Source organism: Eutrigla gurnardus (genome assembly GCF_963514095.1).
Source record: "Eutrigla gurnardus genome assembly, chromosome: 14".
Taxonomy (NCBI): domain Eukaryota; kingdom Metazoa; phylum Chordata; class Actinopteri; order Perciformes; family Triglidae; genus Eutrigla; species Eutrigla gurnardus.
In genome coordinates, this window is record NC_139937.1 from 366,586 (window position 1) to 379,212 (window position 12,627).

A 12,627-nucleotide genomic window follows, 5' to 3' on the forward strand; every position below is an offset into this window, starting at 1 on the left:
TGTTGTGGGGCTGTCTTGGTTGACACGTCTCTGCAACATCGCGTGGCAGTCTGGGACAGTGCCTCTGGACTGGCAGACCGGGGTGGTGGTCCCTCTATTCAAAAAGGGGGACCGGAGGGTGTGTTCCAACTATCGGGGGATCACACTTCTCAGCCTCCCCGGGAAAGTCTATTCCAGGGTACTGGAGAGGAGAATTCGGCCGATAGTCGAACCTCGGATTCAGGAGGAACAATGCGGTTTTCGTCCTGGCCGTGGAACACTGGACCAGCTCTATACCCTCTGCAGGGTGCTCGAGGGTTCATGGGAGTTTGCCCAACCAGTCCACATGTGTTTTGTGGACTTGGAGAGGGCATTCGACAGTGTCCCTCGTGGCATTCTGTGGGAGGTACTTCAGGAGTACGGGGTCGGGGGCCCTCTGCTAAGGGCTGTTCGGTCCCTGTATGACCGGAGCAGGAGCTTGGTTCGCATTGCCGGCAGTAAGTCAGACCTGTTCAAGGTGCATGTTGGACTCCGGCAGGGCTGCCCTTTGTCACCGGTTCTGTTCATTATTTTTATGGACAGGATTTCTAGGCGCAGCCGTGGGCCGGAGGGGATCTGGTTCGGGAGCCACTCGGGAGGTGTTCCAGGCATGCCCCACCGGGAGGAGACCCCGAGGAAGACCCAGGACACGCTGGAGTGACTAGGCCTGGGAACGCCTTGGGGTCCTCCCAGAGGAGCTGGGGGAAGTGTCCGGGGAGAGGGAAGTCTGGGCGTCCCTGCTCAGGCAGCTGCCGCCGCGACCCGGTCCCGGATAAGCGGAAGAAAATGGATGGATGGATGGATATTAAAATAGCTGAAATACATAACTTAATTTTGGTAAAATCATAGAGTGGCTGCAATTATTAAAAATGTAAAACTTGTATGTTGAATAGTTTCTGTTGACATGTAGGTTTTTGCACTTTAAATATTTACAAAATACAACTTTTGTGTTTAAAGGTAAAGGAGATCCTAAAAGAGGTCAACAGCTCCCTCACACTGACGTGTGATGTTTGGACCAGCCGTGCCACAGAGGCATATCTTGGAGTTGACCACTGTACTTCACAAAATGCACTTAATATTTGTTTTGTTTACTGTTTTACTGCTGCTAATGTGCCTGACCTTGGTTTACAGGAAAAAATGTTTACTTGATTTTAATTTATTATTTAATTTTTATAAAACACATTTGCCTGTCCTTGGAAAAAAATGGACAGAGGTTTATTTATTTATGGATTTATGTCTATACTGACCGAGCACTGTGCCTAATTGGTTTTAGATAGGAAATTTTTATTTACTTTTTGTATGAACTGAACATCAGCAGCAAAGTTGAATAAAAGATGCATTTTTCATTGAAGTACCCATCTTTCTTGTGTTTATTATCATTTGCCACATAATTAAAGCAACCTCATGCTAAATTTAAGAAAAATGTAATAATTATCCGATTAGTCGACTAATCGTTTCAATAGTCGGTGACTAGTCGACTACTAAAATAGTCGTTAGTTGCAGCCCTACTCGGAAGCATTTTTAGCGATGGTCAGCATTGGTCAAGATAGGGCGATCAGCCAGCTTCTTTTTCTTCGTTGGTGTTTAATGGCAGTTACGCTTAATTTTTTTTTATAAATGCTTCTATTATCAGGTCGACAAGTGTTGACATGATAATACAAGCATTTATAAAAAATCAGCGAAACTTTTTCATACTCTGGCGTGAAACTCGCGTCACGGAAACAGCTGGGTAAACGCCGACTGCCATTACACACCAACGAAGAAGAAGAAGAAGCTGGGTAAACACGGAAGTGCTGTCTACCCAACATCGGTAGCTTTAGCAGTAGAAGCTATCAGGCAAGTGTTCTTTTAAATAAACTCCTAATGTACTTACAAACTTTAAAATGCCTTGTTTTGTGAGTACAGACCCTATGTGTACTACTGCAGACGTTTGGTAACATTCCATGCATTATTAGTGGGGAAATTTACGAGATATACACTATGCACCATTGCGCTATTACTAAGCCATTCGGCTAAAAATGCTTCCGTGGGGGTGTTTGGCTCGATGTCATGGTGGAAATTACCTAGGGTGCATTTCACTACGAACCATCACTTTAAAACTGTAGCCCTTTTTTAACACACATTTTAAGCAGTGTTGCATTGTGCAACTTTAAGAATCCATGAGTACTCTTGCAGAGAGAAATCAGCTTCTGCAGGCCTTTCTAAGTGCTGGTGTTTCAGTGGAGAGGGGCACACAGTTTTTCTAGATGAGGCAGTTTCACATTATAATTTTGAGTCCACAACCACTGAATGCCAATGAAGTGACTGTGAAGGGGGCAAAATACAGAAAGAACATGCTCATTGTGATTGGTGATGATGATGAGGGGCTTGTTACTGGAAATATCAAAGTGGTTCTCGTTCATAAGCATTCAGCAGTATATTTTATTTCTGAAAAGTATCATGCCCTGCGTATTCCTGACATGGGTGTTTACAGTCTCACACTGATGCAGAGAAGCTACTGTTGTATTCATCGGGAGAATCTGCTAGATTACTATCCCTTGCCTGAGTACACTGTCCAGGGCACACCACTGATAATTCTTCACCATTCTTTCTCTCTAGTCCAGAATAATGGTGAACATCCATCCATCCATCCATTTTCTACCGCTTATCCTGTATTTAGGGTCACGGGGGGGCTGGAGCCGATCCCAGCTGTCATTGGGCGAAGGCAGGGTACACCCTGGACAGGACGCCAGTCTATCACAGGGCCATAATGGTGAACATGAGTGAAGGAATCAAAGAGATCATCTGCAAGACCTTGCCAAATCTGTCTGAAAAGACCCAGTGGCAAATAATATTGAAACTTCAGGGCTCTGTCTTGGAGTCAAAAGACGACATGCTGATCTGTTAACTGTTATCCAGTGCAGAAAACTCCTGGATGCATTCAAATTAGGTAATGTATGGTTAATTTAGTGTGGCATTATCTTTTTATATTCTCTTCTTTATTCAATTATGGAATTTCTTTTTTCTAAAACTACATAATGCACCTTTAAAAGTTTCATATGCCTAATATAAGGAGAGTAAAGTAGACTTTTGACCAAATGTCTGTAGTGACTCTGATATAGCTAATTAGTTATGTGCCCTATTTCTTTTTTTGTTGTTTGTTTGTTTTTTAGAAACCGACCGTTATATTGGATTTTCAAGTCATTCCAACTTTGTTACTACTGAGTAATGATTGGATTTCATCATGTTCAAGCCAGACAAGAAACAGCGAGCCAAGCAACAGACCTTCCACATCTCAGATACTGAAAACATTGCCAGAAACATTCCAGGTCCCTTGGGAACAAATGCCACAGGAAATTCGTTCTGCAGTTGCAGATGGCAAGAGACCTAAGCCAGTAGAGTGACACCAGATGGTACGAGTACTCACAGATGAAATGAGAAGGTTGGAAGCTAACCCCACTTGGACACCTAACTGGGTACTGCCTGATGATATTTCAAACCACAAATATCAGCACGAGTTTTGCTGATATTGCACCAGATGGGTCTACAGGCAAGAGGGGTCCAACTGACACATATACGATTTCAGCCAGAACTACCCCCAGAAGAAACTGAGGAGACTGTAATTGAGGAGACTGTGGACTGTGATTTTGTGGCTCAGAGGAAGCTGCATGTATGTGCTGCTGATATATTATCTTCATGTTGTCACAAGGTTGCTAAATTGCATTATGGGTAAAGTAGGTTCAAGGTTCTAACTTTTTTCAATTGTCTTCTTTGCCCTATTACGACACTGTTGAACATTTTAAAAGCAAATGATCAAATCGCTGCAGCAGAAACAGAAATATTACCTTTTTTATTCCACATATTCTTCTTCCTTTTCAAAACGTGCCTACATTATCCACAATGCAACTTGACCACTGAGTGACATCACTGATTGTGTGCAGTTTCCTCTGGAGCCACAAAAGGGTTCATACTACTTTTTAGACATTTGCAGTACAATTCCCCAAGACCTTTAAAAATAAAATTGTAACCCTTTCATTTTGCATGCCAAATCTAGTTAGCAGTTTGACTGTAGGTACTTCAGAAGCCTACCTCATTCACCTCTAGGTTACTCTCACCTAGTGTTTACTAATTATTGACCTTTTTATAATTTGTCTTCTTAAAAATCTTAGTATGGTAAGCATAATGTATTTGTTTCCTACAGGTGTATGCCACTGCAGCTGACGTTGAGACAACTCTCAGTCTTCCTGCAAGTCCTCGCCTGATGCTGCCTGGTATACATTTCATTTAGATTCATTAATAGACACATTATATATCATTTCAGCCATTCATCTTGAGTTTACAAATGTTTACACAAGGTAACATTCCCATGTTGCTATGACTTGAAGTTTCAGGTGCAACAGGGCAAGTCATCATTAGAGGTTGGATGATTACCTTTGAGGGCCGTGTAATCTCTGAGGGCATCACACCAACATTTGCAATGGGACTTGTTACTGTGTTTGCAATCTACTACATACTCAACCTTCAGTATGAAGATGAGGCAGCCTGCACTCTGGAATTCATTCAGGTAAAACCCCTTCATTCCTTGTCATCATTATATTATATTATTATATACAATTAAATGAATGTTTGTTGTTTTTTGCAGATTAGTACTCTACATTTCAAGCCACAAAACAAACAAACAAACAGACAGACAGACAGACAGACTGGGTATTTTGTTGGACTATAGGCTTTATTATTATAATTCCATTTGATGTCACTTCTATATGTCATTCAATTCCACTCTATTTGTGCAATGAAGAAAGACAAAAAACAATCAATTGCATTTAATTGAATGTACAGTATGTTGTTGCAACCCCACTCTGATCTTAGACCATTTTGATTTCAGGCACTTCATTGGTATAAATCCAGAGAGAGGGACAAAGGCCAAAGGGGGCAAGGTTGTCTCCAAGAAGAAAGGTGTGATCATCCAGAAGAAGTCTTCTGCAGTCAATACACATGTCGCCATGTTACTGAAGAATCTCCTTCACTTTGCATGGAACCATTGAAATATAAATGATTAACTATTATAATTAACTTTATAAGCATTAGCTTGGAGTGCACACTGTACATTCTTGATTGTATTGTTTATTCATGATAATGATTGTTTGTTGATCTTTGACAGTGGCAACACTGGAATAATGCTGCAGAGAGGAACAGCGGCTAACAAAGTCATGGTCATCTCTGCTGGATCCACAAGAACTAAGACGTAAAAACACAAGCCTACCTCACAGGACAATTTTAAGAAGTAACGTGTAAGTGGCACAGGTGCCTACCTTACAGTTTTATCAATAATGTTTTTATTGATGCATAATATTGATGCATATTGTCAAAATGTTCTACTGTCTATAATAGTTTCAAAATGGCCTTAATTTAAATTTTCAGAATGTTCTCAAGTTTTGTTTTCCAAATGTTGCCAATTCTGCATATTATATATTATGACAACAATTTGGTAAGTGTTCAAACTTTTCATGTTGACATTGACATTTCTCTTTGAAATAAATGTATTTGATTTTAAGTTTTTATTGCTTATTTTGCAAAATATTCAAGACTGATATTTTAGGAAACTGCTAAATATTGTTATTGTGGGCCTGTCTACATTAAACTGTGAGACGTTAAACTAACAACCTGAAGAGAATATTATTGTATTATTTCCAAATAATCACAGAAATATGTTGCATTTATTTTTTTTACTTGTATTAGATTGTGAAATCATTTAACAGTCTGAATACAGAAAAATACTGTATTTCTGGTTTACTTTTACTTTTTACAGTATGGATACCGTAAAATTATGATATATTGCTGGTGTCTTTACTGCCAGCTCTTTACTGTAAATGATAGAAATACAGAAATATACAGTTTTTCTGGTTTACAGACTACTCCTGTAAAGTCAATACTGTAAAAATAACGGTATACTGCAGCATCCCTGCTGCCAACTCTTTACTGTTATTTTACAGGAAAATGATTTACAGTGCAGATGGTTAACCACCAGGCCATCCACCTGTTAATCAACAGGCCCATTATCACTGATGGAGGTCCCATTTAAACTTCGGCATGGACCTCAGCGGACCATTTTATCGCAGCGCACGCAGATATCGCTTTGTGTTAGTGCTGGTGGATTACACAACGCAATATTAAGAGGCAGTACCGCTGCACACAATCTCTACAAAGGCTATTGCGCAGGAGCTGTTTCAGGTCATCACCCATGTTGGGATTCTGAAAGAGATTCTGACGGACCAGGGCATGCAATTTATGTCACAAACAGGGAACTACACGGATTACTGTCATCAAGTCCATTCGGAGGTTCCCCAGGCCTCCACAGAATTTTCTCCTTTTGAGCTGATGTTCAGCAGGAAACCACAAGTTTTGTTGGACCAAATTAAGGAAAACTGGGAGGATTGTCCAAGACCAAGCAAAAGTTAGGTCCAGTACGTCCTGGAACTGAGAGCAAAACTCCACACACTGGGTCAATTATTACGTGAGAATTTGCTCCAGGCCCAGGAACGTCAACAGCACCTGTACAACAGAGGAACTAGACTGAGACAATTCTCACGGGAGATAAAGTACTTGTATTGCTCCCTACTTCCAGCTCCAAATTACTAATGTGTTCTGCCCTCTGTCCGGATGCACAACACTCATACACCCCCACATCGAGACTCACATGGGCGTGACGCTGTGTTCATGGCCCTATAGATTACCTGAACACAAGAGAAAAGTGGTTCAGGAGGAATTGGAGTAATTGGTGTAATAGAAGAATCCAACAATGCCTGGAGTGGCCCCATTATTCTTGTGCCTAAGAAGGATGGTCTATTCGGTTTTGTGTGGACATTTTGTTTGTACTAGTAAAATAGTCACATTTTGTTTGTGAATAAGGAGCTTTATGTTATCTTGCTGTTGGTGAGTACATAATTAGGGCCCGAGCGCCGACAACGTCGGGCTGCGAAGCCCTATTGAAACTGAACGGATTTTTATTATTATTTTTCTTATTCCGCAAGTTCGACGGCCTTTTTGGGGGCCTTATCATAATAATTAGGCGAAAAGAATTGGTGTGCACATGGGGACTGGCGAAAAATTTGATATTTTAAACGTTTTATAGTCGGCCACAAAAAGGTGGCTCTCTAGCGCCACCTAACGTGTGTTAGGCCAGCCCCAGCACACCGTAACTCTAATTGACACAAAATTCGCCACACATGTGCAGGCAGGTGTGCTCTACAAAAAAGCCTCTTGGAGTACTAAAGTCCGCCTACCGAAATTTTCCGCCATTTTGAATTTTGTGAAAAACACGTTTTTGCTAATTCCTCCTAAACCGTAGATCGGATTCTCACCAAATTTGCTTTGCGTCATCATTAGACAAAGCTGGTCAAGTCCCATCAATCGCTTTGTAAAATGTCGTTGCGTTCAGAAGTTATTAGCCAATGAACATCAGAGGGGCGGGGCTTTAGAAATCAATACACATAACTCCACACTATTTAACCCAATCATCATGAAACTTGCAGGATATGTTGACATATGTCCCTGGAACATATCCTGAAAGTTTTATTAAAATTGACCACTCGGGGGCGCTACAGTAAATCAGCCATTTCTCAATTGTAAGCTTTGTAGTTTAACAATCTCCTCCTACACCATTGATCCGATTCCTACCAAACTTTGTGAGCCTATTCTAGAGGCCTCGATGATCAAAATTTTTTAAAAGGTCTTACATAAGTAAAAGGGCGTGGCCGGGACAACATCTTGAACATGGACGAATTTCATGCTTCGACCACAAAAATGTAAACTGTTATAACTTCAATGTACATTGTCCGATCATGTTCAAACTTCTCACATTTGATGAGAGTCCCACCCTGAACAAGTCTGCACTGCAATATTGAATCACAATCAGAGCGCCACCTAGTGGCGACATATAGTGTCATGTTTTTACACTCGTATACGGTCACAGTGTAGTGGAACTTGGCACCCCAGTCGAGCATGAAAACTTCACTCATCTGACACAGTGATGGACGGGACGATTCAGGCAAGGGACGACCAGTGGCGTGGCGATGGCCGGGGACAACCCGCGCCGTGGCGGTGGCCGGGGACGACAGACGGCAGCCGTGGCGGTGGCCGGGGACGACCCGCGCCGTGGCGGTGGCCGGGAACGACCGGGGACGACTGGCAACGTGGCGGTGGCCGGGGACGACCCGCCCCGTGGCGGTGGCCAGGCCAGGCGGTCCGACACGTCAGGCGGCCGTAGCACTAACCGAGTTACGTGCCATGCGAGGGCCCGTTATCACTGCTCGCAGTTTTAATTTAATCTGAACTTGTGATTGTAGCATTTCAGTTGGCAGAATCCCTATAGCTAGTATAATTTAAGTGTGTCACTGTTGTATCTAAAAGGGCAATCTGCCATTCTCGGCTACTCAGGTGGATACAATATACTTCACTGTAGGCTGTATACACTTTTACGCCAGATGTATTGGGACACACACCTTCCATAAAGTTCAACTTTTGTCTCGTCAGTCCACAAAGTATTCTCCCAATAGTGTTGGGGATCATCAAGATGTTTCCTGGCAAACATTAGACGAGCTTTAATACTTTTTTGGCTCAGCAGTGGTTTTCGTCTTGGAACTCTGCCATGTAGGCCATTTTTGCCCTGTGTCTTTCTTATGGTAGAGTCATGAACATTGACCTTAATTGATGCAAGTGAGGCCTGCAGTTCTTTTGATGTTGTTCTGGGGTCTTTTGTCACCTCTTGGATGAGTCGTCGCTGCACTCTTGGCTTAATTTTGGTCGGCCGGCCACTCCTGGGAAGGCTCATCGCTGTGTTATGTATTCGCCATTTGTGGATTATGGCTCTCACTGTGGTTCTCTTGAGTCTCAAAGCTTTAGAAATTGCTTTATAACCTTTTCCAGACTGATAGATCTCAATTGCTTTCGTTCTCATTTGTTCCTGAATTTCTTTGGTTTTCACCATGATGTCTTGCTTTTGAGGAGCTTCACTTTGTCAGGCAGGTCCTATTTAAGTGAATTATTGATTGGGAACTGGTGTGGCAGTAATCAGGCCTGGTGGTGGCTGGATAAATTGAACTCAGGTGTGATAAACCTTAAGTTATGTTTTAACTGGAGGGGGCAAATACTTTTTCACACAGGGCCATGTAGGTTTGGATTTTTTTTCTCCCTTTATAATACAAACCTTCATTTAAAAACTGCATTTTGTGTTTACTTGAGTTATCCTTGACTTTTATTAAAATTTGTTTGATGATCTGAAACATTTAAGAGTGACAAACGTGCAAAAAAAGAAAAAAGCAGGAAGGGGGCAAATACTTTTTCACACCACTGTATGTGCCTTACCCCCATCACTGTTAAACTGACACCTTTCCGGAGGAGACGCCACTTCCCACCTTCTTCTCTGCGCTGCACCCCCTCCAGTCTACGCTACCCACCACTCGCTGTCTACATGGACCTTGAAGTGCTGGGGGGAGCTGCCAATCAGCTTCACGAAGGCAGATTCCATCTCAGCCTACACCAACATCCACACTCTCCACTTCCTGGTCCTCACAGAGACCTGGATCACCCCTGAGAACAAAGCCACTCTGGCTGCGCTCTCTACTGCCTACCTCGACCATCGGAGAGGAGGGGCAACGGGACTCCTCCTCTCTCTGAAGTGGTCCTTTCCCTGGAACACCCAATCTGCATTTGAACTCAACGCTGTGGCAGTCACCCTTCCCAAATACTACTCAAGAAACCTACCCTTGACACCACTGACATCCAGAATTACAGACCGGTTACTTTTCTCTCATTCCTTTCTAAAAAACCTGGAACGTGCCATCTCTAACCAATTGTCCTCCTATCTCTCACAAAACAAACTGCTTGACCCCCATCAGTCAGGTTTCATGACTGCACACTCCACTGAGACGGCCCTCCTTGTGGTGAGTCCCTCTGTGCCACCAGAGCCTCATCCCTCTCATCGTTCTCATTCTCCTCGATGACTCTAAATTGCCCATAGGTGTGAATGTGAGTGTGAATGGTTGTCCCTGTGATAGACTGGTTACCTGTCCAGGGTGTACACCTAATGTCAGCTGTCAGCTACAGCCCCCCGTGACCCTGAATACAGGATAAGCGGTTGCTGATGGATGGATGGTTTCTCCCATCACTGCTATACAGATGACACTCAACTATTCCTCTCTTTCCCCTCCTCCGACAGCCTGATTGCAACTCGCATCTCAGAATGTCTGGCAGACATCAGCACTTGGACGTCTGTGCTCAACCTCCGCCGGATCTGGCCTTTGGTAACACTGTCGCTAAGAGCAAGGAAAAGTTGCACAGCCAAGTCACAACTATTCTCCGTCCTGCGTCGTAATGGTGGAATGATCCCCGGCCCATGTGAGACACTCCCCATCTTACGTAAGAGAGTCAAGACCATGTCGTTCACCTGGACTCTGCTTAGCCTCCCCTCTTTACCATAACAATAGCGTTATACCAGCCTCCTCCCAAAACAAACGTAGCACTCATGCTTGTTTGTATTTACTCGCACTTACTTTAGTGCAGGGGTATTCAATTAAAAGTCACTGAGGTCCAGTTACTAAAATTTCCTCCAAGAGAAGGTCCGAATCTCACAAGTCCAACTTATGTCTTATAGCCTACCCCATATTTTCATATGGATTCAAAAATATTTATTGTCAATTTTCAACACTTGTATAGTAATCAACTAAATATTTTACCATAAATAAAAGTAGTCCCAAGCAAATGAACTTAAGGCCTTTAAAAACAGAACACAACTCGTCTCTCTTGCGTGATGAGTTGGGTAGATCTGTCATACTGGCCTTGCAGTTCGGTTATTTTGCGTTCCCTCAGCTCGGATAACTTTGCTCAAAATATCTGTGCTTTGTTTCGTAGTGGCGCTTCACATCACCGCTTTTGATTAATGCCACGTTTTCGGAGCATATGAGGCACACGGTTTTGGAACTGCCTGCCGGACGAATGAACATATATTTCTCCGTCCATTCATCTTGAAAACAACGGTTTTCCATATCAAACTTCCTTCTCTTGGAGCAAGCCATGCTGCCATCGCTGTCTTTCTCTTTTCTCTTGCTCTCTCCGGTGCGCTGAGGGTAAACAAACGATTTGATTGTCTCAATTCAGTGAAGTCATTGTCGTATTAACTGGAGTAGCTGCGCCCACTGTAGCCACGACCATCGAAAAAAAGATAATGCTCTATGAAAATGATCTATTCTCGTAAATTCATCAGAGATTGGTCATGGGTCCGGACAGAACCATCAATCGGTCCGGACCCGGACCGCCATTTGGGGATGCCTGCTTTAGTGTTTTGCACTTTTTTTATCTTCACACTCATCTCTGCTGTATACCAGCTACAGATTAATTTCGCAATTATGGAGGTTTCGTGAGGAGGTTTGTGGTGCGAGGAGTTCTTTGATGGTAGGGAGGGGCATTTCCGTGGATGCACTGATGGGTAAGGACAGAGATTTTATATTCAATCCGGAATGAGACAGAAAGCCAGTGGAGTGAGTGAAGGATGGGTGTGATGTGATCATGTGTTCGCACTTTCATCGGGATCCTAGTGGCACTGTTTTGGATGTATTGTAGTTTTTGAAGTCTCTTGCTAGGAATCCCGATAAGGAGAGTGTTGCAGTAGTCCAGTCTTGAGGAGACAAATGCGTGGACGAGTTTCTCAGCATCTGACAGACTGAGTTTGGCAATGTTTTGAGGTAGAAAAAGGAGGTCTTGCAGAGATATTTAATGTGGGTGTCAAATGTGAGATTGGTGTCACATTCTACACCCAGGTTAGTGAATGTTTGTGATAGTGCTATGTTTTGGCCAGAGAAGGTGATGTGGATTATGGGAGATGAGTGAACCTGGTGTGGTGTTTCAATCAAAATAGCGAAGACAGTGAAGATTATATCAAAGTGAGTAGCCCTACTTGTTACTCTCTACCCTTCAAGTTCCCCCTACCTTAATGGAAGGCAGCCATTATTAATATTATTAGCTACACCTGTATAGTTTTCACATGTCAAATCAACCCATTTTTACTGCCAAGGCATCAAATAATGTAGCTTGGTCAGGTTGGTTTGATGCATTGGAGTGAGACCATGTCGGTCACAAGTGTGTGATAAAGAAACTATGACTGCTAACAGTGTAAAGCAAAGATCACATTCATGCACACGTGCCACTGTTAAAGGACTGTGATGGAAAAATTACTGTGGACTAATGACATTGTGATATTTGATGCGATATTGAAGTACTGAAGAGCCCTGAGGTTATTTGCATCCATTGTCAGTACATGCGATTGACTGGCTGAACGACCTGAGCTGACAGCAGCAGTCAATACTGACCTGCCTGCTGTATAACAATACATCTGAATTTCCTTGACAGGGCAGAATCGAAAACCCTGCTCCATAACACACATGCACGCACACAGTATGCACACACACACACACGCACGCACGCAGTACCCACGCACGCACGCAGTACGCACTGCAAAAAAAATTTATTTAACCATTTCAGGTTGGGTTTGGGCTTCTGACTCGTGGTGTGAGTAGTATCAGAGCGGAACCGGACTGGTACTTTTACAATAAAAATGCCGCTGTCCGCCTGCGATCG

The 12,627-nt window shown here is 43.0% G+C and overlaps 1 protein-coding gene across 2 annotated transcripts in view; it reads right to left on the bottom strand.

Moving 5' to 3' along the window:
- The window catches only part of adcy3a (adenylate cyclase 3a), a 98,382-nt gene that overhangs the window by 42,439 nt on the left and 43,316 nt on the right, over positions 1-12,627 (bottom strand). The window lies entirely within an intron of this gene.